The sequence below is a fragment of the Ovis canadensis genome, chromosome 19 (genome assembly GCF_042477335.2).
Source record: "Ovis canadensis isolate MfBH-ARS-UI-01 breed Bighorn chromosome 19, ARS-UI_OviCan_v2, whole genome shotgun sequence".
NCBI lineage: Eukaryota > Metazoa > Chordata > Mammalia > Artiodactyla > Bovidae > Ovis > Ovis canadensis.
In genome coordinates this window covers 72,632,914-72,648,312 of record NC_091263.1, presented here as the reverse complement: position 1 = coordinate 72,648,312, position 15,399 = coordinate 72,632,914, and positions in this window count along the sequence as shown.

The following is a 15,399-nucleotide window of genomic DNA, read 5'->3' as shown; positions in this document are numbered from 1 at the left end:
TTTCCCCCCTTCCCCTCTGGCAAGCACCTCTTTCCCCCCCTTTCCCCCTGGCAAGCACCTGTTTTCCCCCCTTCCCCTCTGGTAAGCACCTGTTTCCCCCCCTTTCCCCCTGGCAAGCACCTGTTTCCCCCCCTTCCCCTCTGGTAAGCACCTGTTTCCCCCCTTTCCCCCTGGCAAGCACCTGTTTGCCCCCTTTCCCCTCTGGCAAGCACCTGTTTGCTCCCCGTGTCTATGACTCTGCTTCTGTTTCGTCAGGCTTGTTAATCTGTTCTGCTTTTTACGTTCCACATATAACTAAAATCGTGCAGTATTTTATTTTCTCTGTCTGATTTATTTCACCAAAGCCTCTTGGTACAGCCATGCCTTGTAAATGGCAAGACTTCATTCTTTTCTTATGGCTGAGTAAAACGCTATTGTGTATATATAAACCACATGGACACTTAGGTTACTTCCATATCTTGGTTATTATAAAAATAACGCTGCAATGAACATAAAGTGCGTATATCTTTTCCAATTAGCATTTGTGTCTTCTTTGGATAAATATCTTGGAGCAGAATTGCTGGGTCGTATGGCAATTATCTTTTTTAGTTTTTTGAGTAACCTCCATACCGTTTTCCACAGCGGCTGCAGCAATTTGCATTCCCACCATGAGGGTTCCCTTTTCTGCGCATCGTCACCAACACTTGTTATTTTTTGTGTGTTTGACAATAGCCAGGTGTGAGATGACATCTCATGGTTTTGATTCACCTTTGCCTGACATTGAGGATGTTGAGCATCTTTCATTGTGCCTGTTGGCCATCTGCATGTCTTCTTTGGGGAAATGTCTATTCAGTTCCTCTGCCCATTTTCTTACTGGGTTGTTTATTTTTTGATGTTGAGTGGTATGAGTTCTTTGTATATTTTGGATATTAACTTCTTCTCTGATACGGCACCAGCAAATATTTTGTCCTATTCAATAAATGGTCTTTTTGGTTTTTTGCACAGGGTATTTTTAGTTTGCAGTCCTATTTGTTTACTTTTGCTTTAGTTTCCCTTACCTGAGGAGAAATATAAATTTTTTTTTTTTTTTTTGCTAAGGCCAATATCAAAGAATATACTGCTTGTGCTTTCTTCTAGAAGTTTTGTGATTTCACGTTTTATAATTAACTCTATAATCCATTTTGAGTTTACTTTCGTATATGTTGTGAGAAAATGTTCCAATTTCATTCTTTTACATGCAGCTGTCCAGTTTCCCCAGCACCATTTATTGAAGAGACTGTCTTTTCCCCATTAAGTATTTTTGCCTCCTTGTCCTAGACTCATTGACTATAGGTGTATGGGTTTATTTCTGAGCGCTCTACCATCTGTATGTCTGGTTTTGTACCTGTACCAGGCAGTTTTGATTACTACAGCTTTGTAGTATAGTCTGAAGTCAGGGAGCATGATATCTCCAGCTTTCTTTTTTCCCCCAAGTTTGCTTTGGCTATGCAGAATCTTTTGCGGTTCAGTATACATTAAAATCCTAAAGGCTTACTTGTTTTAATTCTTCAAAAAATATCATGAGTATTTCGATAAGAATGGTATTAAATCTGTAGATTCTTTTGGGTGGTATGGACATTTTAACAATATTATTTCTTCCAATTCGTTAAGACAGAATATCTTTCCACTTCTTTGTATCATCTTCAGTTTCCTTCATCAGTGTTTTACAGTTGCCAAAGTATAAGTGTTTCACCTCCTTGGTTAAGTTTATTCCTAGGTATTTTTTTCTTTTTGATGTAATTTTGAACAGCATTGTTTTCTTGCTTTCTCTTCCTATAGTTCATTATTGTTATAGAAAAATAGCAGATTTCTGTATGTTAATCTTGTATCCGCAACTTTACCAATTCATTCATTGGTGCTAATAGTTTCTGATGGAAACTCTAGTGTGTTCTCTAGATAGTATCATGTCATCAGAAAATAGTGGCTTTTTTACTTCTTCCCTTCTAATCTGAGGGCTTTTTATTTCTTGTCTGACTGCTGTGGTTAGGACTTCTAATACTATGTTAAATACAAGTGGCAGGTGTGGGCATCCTTGTCTTGTTTCTAATTTTAGAGAAAAAGATTTCAGCTTTTCACCATTGAGTATGCTGTTAACTGTGGGTTTGTCATAACCTTTATTTTATTGAGGTTTGTTCCCTCTATACCCAGTTGGATAGGAGAGTTTATTATGAACGGATGTTGAATTTTGTCTAATGATTTTTCTGCATCTATTGAGATGATTGTGTGATTTTTTTTTCCTGTCCTTTTGTTAATGTGGTGTCCTACATTGATTGATTTCTGGAATATCGAACCATCCTTACATCCCTGGGGAAAAAAATCCTACTTGACCATGGTGTGTGATTTTTTTTTTAATGTAATGTTGAATTTGGTTTGCTAATATTTTGTTGAGGATTTTTACATCTATATTTATCAGAGATATTGGTCTATAATTTTCTTTTTTTTGTAATCCCTTTGTCTGCTTTTGGTAACAAGGTAATTATGGTGGCCTCGTAGAATGAATTTGGGAGTGTTCCCTCCTCCCACATACTTTCGAATCATTTGAAAAGAATAGGTAGTAGCTCCTCATTAAAAGTTCGGTGGAAGTTCCCTGTGAGGCATCCTGGTCTCGGACATTGTTAGTTTTTTGACTACTATAATTACGGTATAATAGCAATCAGTCCTTTCAGATCGTCTGTTTGTCCTGACTCAGTGTTGGAAGATCATCTGTTTCTAGGAATCTATTTCTTTCTGGTTGTCCCACTTATTGTCACATGACTGTTGATAGAGCTCTCTTATGACTCTTTCTGTTTCTGTGATATTAGTTATAACTTTCCTTTATCATGTGTTATTCCATTTATTTGGGTCCTCCCTCTTTTTTAAAATGAAGGTGTCTAAAAGCTTACCAATCCCAAAGAACAGCAATGCCAAAGAATGTTCAGACTACCACACAATTGCATTCATCTCACATGCTAGTAAAGTAATGCTCAAAATTTTCCAAGCCAGCCTTCAACAGAACGTGAACTGTGAACTTCCAGATGTTCAAGCTGGTTTTCGAAAAGGCAGAGGAACCAGAGATAATTGCCAACATCCGTTGGATCATCGAAAAAGCAAGAGAGTTCCAGAAAAACATCTGCTTCTGCTTTATTGATTATACACAAGCATTTGACTGTGTAGATCATAACAAACTGTGGAAAATTCTGAAAGAGATGGTAATACCAGACCACCTTACCTGCCTCCTGAGAAATCTGTATGCAGGTCAAGAAGCAACAGGAAGAACTAGACATGGAACAACAGACTGGCTCCAAATCGGGAAAGGAAAACATCAAGGCTGTATATTGTCACCCTGCTTATTAAACTTATACACAGAGTACGTCATGTGAAATGCTGGGCTGAATGAAGCACAAGCTGGAATCAAGGTTGCTGGGACAAATACCAATAACCTCAGATACACAGATGACACCACCTTTATGGCAGAAAGTGAAGAGGAACTAAAGAGCCTCTTGATGAAAGTGAAAGAAGAGAGGGAAAAAGCTGCCTTAAAACTCAACATTCCAAAAACAAAGATCATGGCATCCGGTCCTATCACTCCATGGCAAATAGATGGAAAGACAATGGAAACAGTGGCAGACTTTATTTTGGGGGGGCTCCAAAATCACTGCAGATGGTGACTGCAGCCATGAAATTTAAAGACACTTGCTCCTTGTAAGAAGAGCTATGATCAACCTAGACAGCATATTAAAAAGCAGAGACATTACTTTGCCAACAAAGGTCCATCTAGTCAAAGCTATGGGTTTTCCAATAGTCATGTATGGATGTGAGAGTCTGACTATAAAGAAAGCTGAGCACCAAAGAATTGATGCTGTGGTGTTGGAGAAGACTCTTGAGAATCCCTTGGACTGCAAGGAGATCCAACCAGTCCATCCTAAAGAAAATCAATCAGTCCTGAATATTCATTGGAAGGACTGATGCTGAAGCTGACTCTCCAATATTTGGCGACCTGATATGAAGAACTGATTCATTAGAAAAGACCCTGATGCTGGGAAAGACTGAGGGCAGGAGAAGGGGACAACAGAGGATGAGATGGTTGGATGGCATCACCGACTCAATGGACTTGAGTTTGAGCAAGCTCTGGGAGTTGGTGATGAACAGGGAGGCCTGGTGTGCTGCAGTCCATGGGGTCACAAAGAAACATGACTGAGCGACTGAACTGAACTGAAAAGCTTACCAATTTCATCTTTTAAAAAAAGGCTTTTGGTTTCGTTGATCTTTTCTCTCCTTTTTTTTTTCTGTCTGTGTTTCTGCCTGATCTTTATGACTTCCTTCCTTGTGCTGTCTTCGGTCTTTGCTCTTCTTTAACTTTGTTGTTCAACATCTTGTTTGATTTACCAGATATATAGTAGACTGTATGAATTTGAAGCATACCAATGGTTCTATGGATGTGAGAGTTGGACTGTGAAGAAAGCTGAGCACCGAAGAATTGGTGCTTTTGAACTGTGGTGTTGGAGAAGACTCTTGAGAGTGCCTTGGACTGCAAGGAGATCCAACCAGTCTATCCTAAAGGAGATCGGTCCTGGGTGTTCATTGGAAGGACTGATGTTGAAGCTGAAACTCCAATACTTTGGCCACCTCATGCGAAGAGTTGACTCATTGGAAAAGACCCTGATGCTGGGAGGGATTGGAGGCAGGAGGAGAAGGGGACGACAGAGGATGGCTGGATGGCATCACCGACTCAATGCACATGAGTTTGGGTGAACTCCGGGAGTTGGTGATGGACAGGGAGGCCTGGCGTGGTGCGATTCGCAAGAAGTTGGACATGACTGAGCGACTGAACTGAACTGAATGAATTCTTTTCAGTGTGTATTAAACATGTAAAACAACTGTCACAATCCCCCAACCTTTCTTCACGCCATTCGTAAATCTTACTCTGCTTTTCTTTTCCCCCCATGCATTCCCAGACAGTCGTTATATCCTCTCTGTCCCTTTACAGTTTGTTACTGGGTAAGGGGTTTAGTTCTTAAGACTGGGATTTGAGTGAAACTCATGAATTATCTCAAGGAGATATGCTGTTAAATGACCTGCCATGTATTTGTGAGCTACATGTGTCAAAGTGAAGAGACTTAACAGACAAAGCCTAAGTCCACATATTTCAGCTAACGCAGAGAGCACAGGCTGTACACTGTGATAAATAATTTTGAAGTCAGCACCTTAAATCCTCTTTTAAATGGCTCATTCATCGCAGAATGGGCTTCCCAGGAGGCGCCAGTGGTAAAGAATCTGCCTTCAATGCAGGAGATCCATGTTCGATCCCTTGGTCAGGAAGATCCTCTGGCGAAGGAAATGGGTTCCACTCTAGTATTCTTGTCTGGAGAATCACATGGACAGAGGAGCCTGGTGGGCTGTAGTCCATGGGGTCGTAACAAGTTGGACATGACTTAGCAACTTTCACTTGCATTGCAGAATAATTACATATTTAATGCCATCTCACCCATATGTATTTTAAGACCTTGATTATTCGCTTTTCAGTACTGATTAGCACCAAAGGGCTAAAGCTGGCATAGCCATTTCCCACAAGCATCTGGACACACATACGCACAGAGTCGATATCCCACAACATTCTTGAGAACCAAGAGACAGTTATGTCCAAAAAGTACATGACCACAAAGAAACTCATGAGGAATAGAATGGTCTGGGTGGCCCTTTCTCCTGGGGATGCTTTTGGAGAAAGCTTGGTGCTCTGAAGATGCTGGGTCTGCCTCTTATGCCTGTACAAGAGAGTCACCATGTATCCACTTGAGAGGGCCATGAGCCCCAACAAGCAGATGTCTTGAATGGTCCTCAGTACAAACTGTACATACCTAAGGAAGTGAATCACGGGGCGAAGTGAGCAGGATTCAGTGACACGTAGAAGATGGGCTGAGGTCACGTTCGGGGTGGCAATAGTGGACAGTAAGAAGGAACCATTGATGAACATGTTGAAGACCCAGAGGAAGAGAGTGCAATACAGATTGTGATGGGATGGGCGAAGTTTGAACTTGGCCAGACGGGAGTTTCTGGGGCTGAGGGTGATGGCCCAGAGGACACTCAGCAGGCAGGTGGCACAAATGGAGAGGCCCCTCATCGAACTGTACAGGTAGACAACCAACTTACATTGGATGTCATCCCAGGTTTTCTGAGACCCGAAGGTGTCTGTAGCCATAAATGCCACGGTTAGTAGCATGACTATGTGGATTAGGGCCAAGTTACCAATGGTCAGGTCAGTGGACTTGGGTCTGTGCTCAAGAAGGAAGTTGTGGGCATGGAAGAGAAGAAGGATGGTGTTGGCCAAGATCCCAATGGCAACTTCGGAGAAAATGGCATTTCTTATGTCAATGAAACTGGAAAGTCTATTTTTTTTCATCTTTGTGGAGGAAAATAAGCATGTAGTAAATACCTGTGGAGAAACTCAAGGAAAACGCTTTATCACAAATATGACCAATATCAACAACCTCAGCTGGCACTGTTGCCACCATCTGAATAGGTGGGTTGGGCTCCCCTGGTGATCTATTGGCTAAGACTCTGAGCTCTCAAGGCAGGGGGCCCGCGTTCTATCCCTGGTCAGGGAACTAGATCCCACATGCCTCAACTAAGACCAGGTGCAGCTACATAAATGAATGGATATTAAAAATAAACAGGTGGGTTGATCCCAGTTTATGCTGCTGCTGCTAAGTCGCATCAGTCGTGTCCGACTCTGTGAGACCCCATAGACAGAAGCCCACCAGGCTCCCCCATCCCTGGGATTCTCCAGGCAAGAACACTGGAGTGGGTTGCCATTGCCTTCTCCAACGCATGAAAGTGAAAAGTGAAAGTGAAGACGCTCAGTCGTGTCCGACTCTTTGCGACCCCATGGACCGCAGCCTTCCAGGCTCCTCCGTCCATGGGATTTTCCAGGCAAGAGTACTGGAGTGGGGTGCCACTGCCTTCTAGAGCTGGACTATTCCAGTCGCTGGTCACACATCGCACTGTGCATGTGATCAACTGCTTCAAGTCTAGTCATCATTCCCGTTGAAGGCTCAGGCATATACTTGGTAGTACAAGAAATAATAATCTTGTGGAACAAGCAAGATACAAATGGTATAGTTAATAACATTAGTGGAATTAAAAGTAAATATTTTAGCCATGAGCCTCCCACACCAGTTTTTTTTTTTTTTAAAAAAAAGATTGTCAAGACTGGGGAATGGGTCGCCTAGAGCAGAAATCTGATTTTTCATGTGGTTCAAATGTGTTACATTAAAGGATTTACCAGGTACAAAAATGCTGCATTCAGTCTGAATTAGAGCACAGATATCTCCCTGAGATGCTCTAAGGTGTCGAGGGTCTTGCAGTTGTGTAGCACTGCCTTTCTCATCATAGAGATCTCAGAATTCAATAGGCTAACAGCCCAGTTACTGTCATTTAAAGCTTATGAAAGTTGTCAAGGCTTAGATATGGTCAATTACATCCTCCAACCCCATTGAAGGCGCACACACACACACGTACACAAGCTGCTAAATGGTCATACCAGTAGAATACAGATCTTTGACCCATTGGGATCATACCAGTGGTAGATAGGTTGGGGTTACCTGTATTTGTTAACATGTATGACCTTAAATTCATGGGAATCCCAGGCTATACCTTGTATTGTCCCTGTAGATGTCAAGGCCATAAATTAGCGCCACAACTAAGACCAGGTGCAGCTACATAAATGAATGGATATTAAAAATGAACAGGTGGGTTGGTCCCAGTTTATACTTTACCACTATTCAGTGCACAAGACTGCTTTACATCCCCTGCCCAGACACCGTCCCCAATATTCCTCTAGCCTCACTACTTCCCGGCTTCACTGGCTTGTGTATCTCATGCTGTGCTTGCATAGTACCCGAGATTTCCTCTAGAGTGAGAAATACTTTGCCTTTTATCTGCAGAAACGTGATATAAGGCTACATATATAAAAAGAGCTCTATCGTTTTTGTTGAATTAGAATGAGGAGAAATGCCTACAGGTGGACCTCAGTTCCTCTTAAACAAAGGGTGTCAGCTAGATCGCCGCGCACAGAGTTGTCTTATCTCGGCTCTGTCTTTCCTCTAGCTGATTGATTGTCCGACCAAATATACAAAGACTAAATGTTGACAGGCACAGTCCCTGAAGAGGCAGCTTGAAATTAAATGTGTGATTGGACACTGAGTGCAAGTGTGGCTCCAAGCAGCCACTTTACGTCTGAGCCTCAGTTGTTTATCTCTTGTGTAGAACACAGTAAACCACATTACCTCTATGCTAAAGATATTATGAGAATAAGCAGATTCGGCGTGCCAAATGGAGAAGAGTGTATGGTGCATAACAGTCTCTACAGAAATGTTAGATACTGTTCTTAGTATTATCTAGTTCCTCATGCGTGTGACTTGGGAGAGTTGGTACAGTTCTCTTAAGAATTCCTTAGCCCTGCTCCTGCCTCAGGGGAGAGGGGAAATCACTACCAAAACTGTGGACCATTTAAAAAGTCTCTGTACAGAGTGCCCTGATGGAGTGTTGCTCTTTTTTTGGAATCCTCCAAGGTAACTTCACATCCTACATATATTTCATTATCCAGCCTGAAAGCACTACTTTACGACTCTTTGAGTTGTCAGTCATTAGCAGGAACAGATTTCTTTTCTCTCCGCCCTTTGACATGTGGTACCAGGGTGGTAAATATAACAGCAGTTTAAATAGATTTTAGATTGTTTTCTTTGCAGGTTTTAACTGGAAAACTGGTGTTCACCCCACCCTGAAGGAGGTTTCTTTCATAGGGCTTCAGTACAGGAGTTCAAGCCTACAGGTGTCCTTCAAGCAAGCACTGCTATCTCGCTAGTCAGGAAGACCAAGCATACAGTTAATACTCGAGAGTTTGGTGATAGCCTATTGGGATATTTTATCTGTGTGATGCACGTATTTACTTTAAGTCAAGCCTTGTAAATATGAGGTACATAGCATCATAAAATGGCTTTAGACATTTTCACAGGTCTGTTATCTGTAAAGCAAGAGTATAGGGCTATAATATTTTCACAGGTACTTAGCAAGAAGTTCTAGTATGTTTAGTTGCTCTGAACATGCTGGGCTGTGTTTAGTTGCTCAGTCATGTCCAGCTCTTTGCGACCCTGTGGACGGTAGTCCACTAGACTCCACTGTCCGTGGGATCCTCCAGGCAAGAAAACTGGAGTGGGTTGCCATTCCTTTCTCCAGGGGATCTTCCCGACGCAGGGATCGAACCCAGGTATCCCATGTTGCAGGCAGATTCTTTACCAGCTGAGCCACCAGGGAAGCCCATGAATACTGGCATGGGTAGCCTATCCCTTCCGCTGAGGATCTTCCTGACTCAGGAATGGAACTGGACTCTCCTGCATGGCAGGCAAATTCTTTACCAGCAGAGCTACCAGGGAAGCCCCAGATTATCTCTAGGTTACTTGCAATACTTAGTGTAAATGCTGTGAACCTAGTTGCCAGCATGTGGCAAATTCAACTGTTGCTTTTTGGAATTTTCTGGAATTACAGAAAATATTTTCCACCCTGGTTGGTTGCATCTGTGGATATGAAACCCACACATACAGAGAACCGACTGCATTATGAAGATACGTAGCCATTTCTGTGCTAACATAGTGTTTTCATTAGAAAACATCCTGGAGGATTTGAATATTTCACAGTCACTAAAAGAACAGAAGAAAGGACGTGTGCACTTTTTCATCTGCAACAGGATCATAACAGTGCACACTTCTTAGTGTGGAGATGATGCGTAAGTAATACGTTTAATGTCAGCACGTAGGAATTAAGAGCATGTATATTGGTTTATCATTATCTTGTAGGTCAGCTTCATCTTTGTTGTTACATTTCTCATCCATAAATCAAGTTAAAATGGTCCAAAGGTGTTTATAAGACGGAGTTGATCACGTACCACTCTAGTGGGTTTGGGGCTGCGGGTATATTGGGTATATTCTCTACCTTGAGGGTATATTCCCTACCTTGAAGCACAACTTGTTGCTGGGAAACTGCGAAGAGAACTGTAGGGAAGCATCTAGCACTCTCAGGAAAGCCCAAGCATCAGCTGGATGTCAGTGCAGTGTGCAGAGCATCTGTGACGTGCGTGAACCCCAGAAGAATACGGAAGAAAACCCTGGGGAGTACGTGAGTCGATGGATGGCGGCTACTTCCCAGAAAACATGGGTGAGAATTATCTATTGATTTTCCTAAGTGAAAGGACTGTCAAGTCCAATCTCAGGTGCTCACTTGAACCACAGTATTTATAATGTAAATATTTTTTACCTATAATGAGAAGAGTAATTATTTTCTCCAATTAAAGGAACATTGCAACCCCAGAGGCGCTACATGTCACAAATATTAAGTTGTCAAACCTCAAGAGTGCAAAAGAGTCCTGTGTAAGGGTTGGTTTCCCTAATCAACCGGTGGTAAAACAAGAGCAGAAAGGCTTTCTTGCTACACTGCTTTCACTTTCATTTATCATCACAGTCTTGGTATTTTAGTAAGAAGAAGGGAGATCGGTTCACATTCATCTGTTTATTCCTATAAATGCATGGTAAGATACAGTGTGAAAAGTAAAATGTAGTTCTCACCACAGGAAAAAAAAAATCCTGTAAATATTTATGGTGATGCATGTTAACTAGATTTATTGTGGCGATCATTTTACAACATACACAAATATCAAATCATATTCACATCTAAAATTACTAATATAATGTGTGTCAATATGCCTCAATTGAAAAATCACAAAGGAAAGAAAAAGAAAATGTAAGACCCAAGCATAGAGATGAGGGTTATAATTTTCTTCCTAATGAAATTTGTTCTGGCATATCCATACCAATGGAAATCTTTTAATGAATATGAAATAATATATGGATTAAAGATAAACAAATGAACCCAGTCTTTCTCCTCACAGATTTCTGGGAGATAATATCCTTAGACAAGCATAGGAAATCTCTATCATCATCATCACTTTATTTTCTTAATTTTTAATGTAATTGCAGCCTCATTTGCACTGTTCTGTGATTTGAGGTTTGGTAGCTGCTAAAATGTAGGTTTAAGTGCTGACACCATTAAAGTTTGTGGTATTAAAACCAAGACAAAAAAGGGTTTCATGAAAAAATACTGTAGATATTTTATAGTTATGCAAGGGTAAAGTCTCTATGAAACAGTTTTTCGAACAAAGAACCTAATTTCCTCACAAGGAATCTAAATTATAAAAATCATACGAACTACAGAAGACGCAATAAATATGATAGTTTCAGTTGCTTTGTGGAGAGAATTAAATTGAGTATGTTTAATTAAAAGCCAGAGCTAAAACTTACCCTTTCATGACAAGTGTACATATGAATTAGTAAAATTTCAGTCTAAATGAGTAGATAATGTAATCATATGTAACTTGAGAACTGATACAGTTAATAAATGAAAGTCATTTTATTCAGAGAAATTGAATGGGTACCTGAAATTAATTGACTACTCATTTGAGAATCAAATAATTTTTATGAGTCATGCAATTAAGTGATAAGCATATTTAGAATGTTCATATTGTGTTGTAGACAAAGCAGCCCTCTGAGCTGTGGTAGCTGGCTTAGCTGGATGCCTAATCTGAGGCTACCAGAAAGCCTCACTGTAGACCTGATTTCCTCCTTCCATGCTCTGTCTAGATCCTACCCACGCCCCGATTCTAAGTGTGTGGAATAAAGAGGCACTTACCCAGATGGACGTGTAGGGCGATCTGTGTCTGTGAGAAGGACCCGCACGGTTTTAAGGCAAGGATGTCATTAGCTCATCTCTCTGCAGGCCTGTAATTTTAGTGTCTGTAGAAATGTCACAGGATCTGTCTGGGGACAACAGAACCATCCTGTCCCCAGTGGAATGTTTTACTTGTCCCCTGACTTTATTTTCTCTTGGAAAATAACAAGCTGGGAAGATCTGAGCTCAAAACTTTTCCACCCATTCCCTTGCCACAGGTGTGTGGAGGGGCGAAAGGTCCCAGTAGCAACTGCTTTCATTTTCGCGCTGAGATCACATTAGTGTTATCTCACTGCAGACTCTGTCATGTCGCCCTCGGGGGTGAGAGGTTTCTGGAGCCTCACATGCGTTCACAGCGGCTCTGTGTGTGCCGCACAGCGTGTGATGGGCACCTTCTTCCCGGGGCTGATTCTCAGGAGAGCATGTGGTTTCTGGGTGTTATTGTCCTTCTATTCCATGATTCCTATTCTATCAGTTTCAGACTGAGTCCGTCGCTAAGTTGTGTCCAATTCTTGTGACCCCATGGACTGTGGTCCACCAGGGTCCTCTGTCCATGGAATTCTCCAGACAATAATATAGAGTGGGTAGCTGTTTCCTTTTCCAGGGGATCTTCCCAACCCGGGCATCAGACTTGGGTCTCCTGCCTTGCAGGCAATTCTTTACCAGCTGAGCCACCAGGGAAGCCCAGTTTCGGATTAAATAAGATATTGAAGTATCCCTATGGCCATAGGTGAAGACAGCAGAAACCCTTTGGAGCCAATTTCTTTTCATTTTCCACAATTTCCTAAAGCAGTCCCCAAATGTGATATAAAGACCCATCCCCTATATGTTAATGGCCCTTTCTGAGATGGAATACACATTCTGAAAAGATCTGGGAACCTTTTGCGTTCTGTGACCGAGGCACTGAGAAGCCCAACTCCTGATTCTTCTGGGGCAACAAGCGAGAACTATGTTGCTATGGCCCAGTCTGGGGCTGTTGGTAGATTCTGGCAGTAGAAGTACCTCAGAATTCAGGGACATAGTTTGTGAAAGTAAAAATCCCACACAGTTGGATCTTGAGTGATTCTTAGCTTTTCTTTTTCAACTCATTAGGAAGGGAACCAGAAAAAAAGACCAGTTTCTGCCCATTCAAAGCAGTTAAAAAAGAAAATTAAAAAGCTCAGGAAAAAAATTACTATGTACCTACAGACAGTAGAGTCTGCCTGCAGTGCAGGAGGCCCGGGTTCTGTCCCTGAGTCAGGAAGTTCCCCTGGAGAAGGAAATGGCAATCCACTCCAGTACTCTTGCCGGGAAAGTCCCATGGAGGAGCCTGCCAGGCTACAGTCCATCGGATTGCAAAGAGTTGGACACGACTGAGCGACTTCGCTTTCACTTAACCTAGACTAAATACATGCCACTGATATTTGATAAATTGAGTCTTCATAAAAAAAGGACCATAAACCGTCCCATGTCTTTCAGTGCTGTGGGCTAACCCAGACCATGACATGTGAGGTCTACCATGTAGGTCTGCACTTGCTGTCTCCATTCAGAAATGTGGAAGCTTTATCTGTGGTTGCTAATCAGACATACTGAACAACAAGGGAAACCATGAAAGGGAGTAGGGGTGGTAACCACACAGGCAAAAACAGGGAACTTCTCTCCCCCCACCGCGTCAGCCAGACACCACCTGCAGACGCGCCAGTCAGCTACGCTTGGCTTTTCTTGTGCGCTGTCCGTTAGTTAGTTAGTTCAGTCGCTCAGTCATGTCCGACTCTGCAACCCCATGGATCGCAGCACTCCAGGCCTCCCTGTCCATCACCAACTCCCAGAGTTCACTCATACTCACGTCCATCGAGTCAGTGATGCCATCCAGCCATCTCGTCCTCTGTCATCCCCTTCTCCTCCTGCCCCCAATCCCTCCTAGCATCAGAGTCTTTTCCAATGAGTCAGCTCTTCGCATCAGGTGGCCAAAGTATTGGAGCTTCAGCTTCAGCATCAGTCCCTCCAAAGAACACCCAGGGCTGATCTCCTTTAGGATGGACTGGTTGGATCTCCTTGCAGTCCAAGAGACTCTCAAGAGTCTTCTCCAGCACCACAGTTCAGAAGCATCAATTCTTCGGTGCTCAGCTTTCTTCACAGTCCAACTCTCACATCCATACATGACCACTGGAAAAACCATAGCCTTGACTAGACGGACCCTTGTTGGCAAAGTAATGTCTCTGCTTTTGAATATGCTATCTAGGTTGGTCATAACTTTCCTTCCAAGGAGTAAGCATCTTTTAATTTCATGGCTGCAGTCATCATCTGCAGTGATTTTGGAGCCCAAAAAATAAAAGTCTGACACTGTTTCCACTGTTTCCCCATCTATTTGCCATGAAGTGATGGGACCAGATGCTATGATCTTTGTTTTCTGAATGTTGAGCTTTAAGCCAACTTTTTCACTCTCCTCTTTCACTTTCATCAAGAGGCTTTTTAGCTCCTCTTCACTTTCTGCCATAAGGGTGGTGTCATCTGCATATCTGAGGTTATTGATATTTCTCCCGGCAATCTTGATTCCAGCTTGTGCTTCTTCCAGCCCAGCGTTTCTCATGCTGTACTCTGCATATAAGTTAAATAAGCAGGGTGACAATATACAGCCTTGACGTACTCCTTTTCCTGTTTGGAACCAGTCTGTTGTTCTGCTGGGAGCCAGCACGGGAGATCCCACCCATGGCAAAGGTCATGCGGAACAGGCCTGATGGGCAAGGTGGATCAAGACTCCAGGGGTCCCCTAGATCTGCTCGAGCATCTACCCCCGAAACCAAACTCTGTCTATTACACCACACTCTTCTGACATTAACAGGGGCTATCCCCGACCACCTTTCTCTGGAAAATTAACTTAGAGCTCCAGTTAATAGTCTCCTGCATATAAAAGGAGTGTCTCAGCTCAACCCTCTCTGCTGGCATCTAGCTTGTGTGACAGGGTTATCCACACTCTTGTTGCTACGCACATGATTGTTTATAACTTCTCAACCATAAACAGCACAGAGAGTTTGGAGTATTTTGAAAGTCTTAGTTAGCATAGGGTTTTTCTAAAGATAAAAATCATGTTGGTGAAGGGTTTCATTGCTGAGTTAATGATTGCCTCCATATCCTTAGGCACCTGGGAGTATGTTAATCAATGTAATTGGAATGTAGAAAAAGAAATATAGTAGTTTTGATGTTAGCAATACTAGACTTTTGAGTTAATGAATTTTCTCTTTGTTATAAATCACTGTACTCCTCTTTCTTTGCTATAAATCATTATATCCTTGCTATGTAAGAATGTAACTTTATCACTATCTTAAGACTAAGTAGATCTTAAGGGAAAACAAGTTTTCTGATTGACTAACCTATATCAATAGAAAGAAAGATGGGGCCATAAAATGTTAATCGGTCTTCAGACCAGAAGATATTGTAAACAAACATAAGACCCTTGTAAGAACAAAGATATGCAAAGAACACTGTCTTTAGATAAGGGTCAGAGCAGCTGACCCTGCGTGACTCTGCTTCTTACATTTATCTCTGTGTACAGCTTAAAGTATAAAAGCTTCCCTGAAAAATAAAGAGACGGACCAGGACCAGGACCAGTTCCACGAAAGCCTGGTTTCCCCGTGTCGTCTTTTCTTTCTT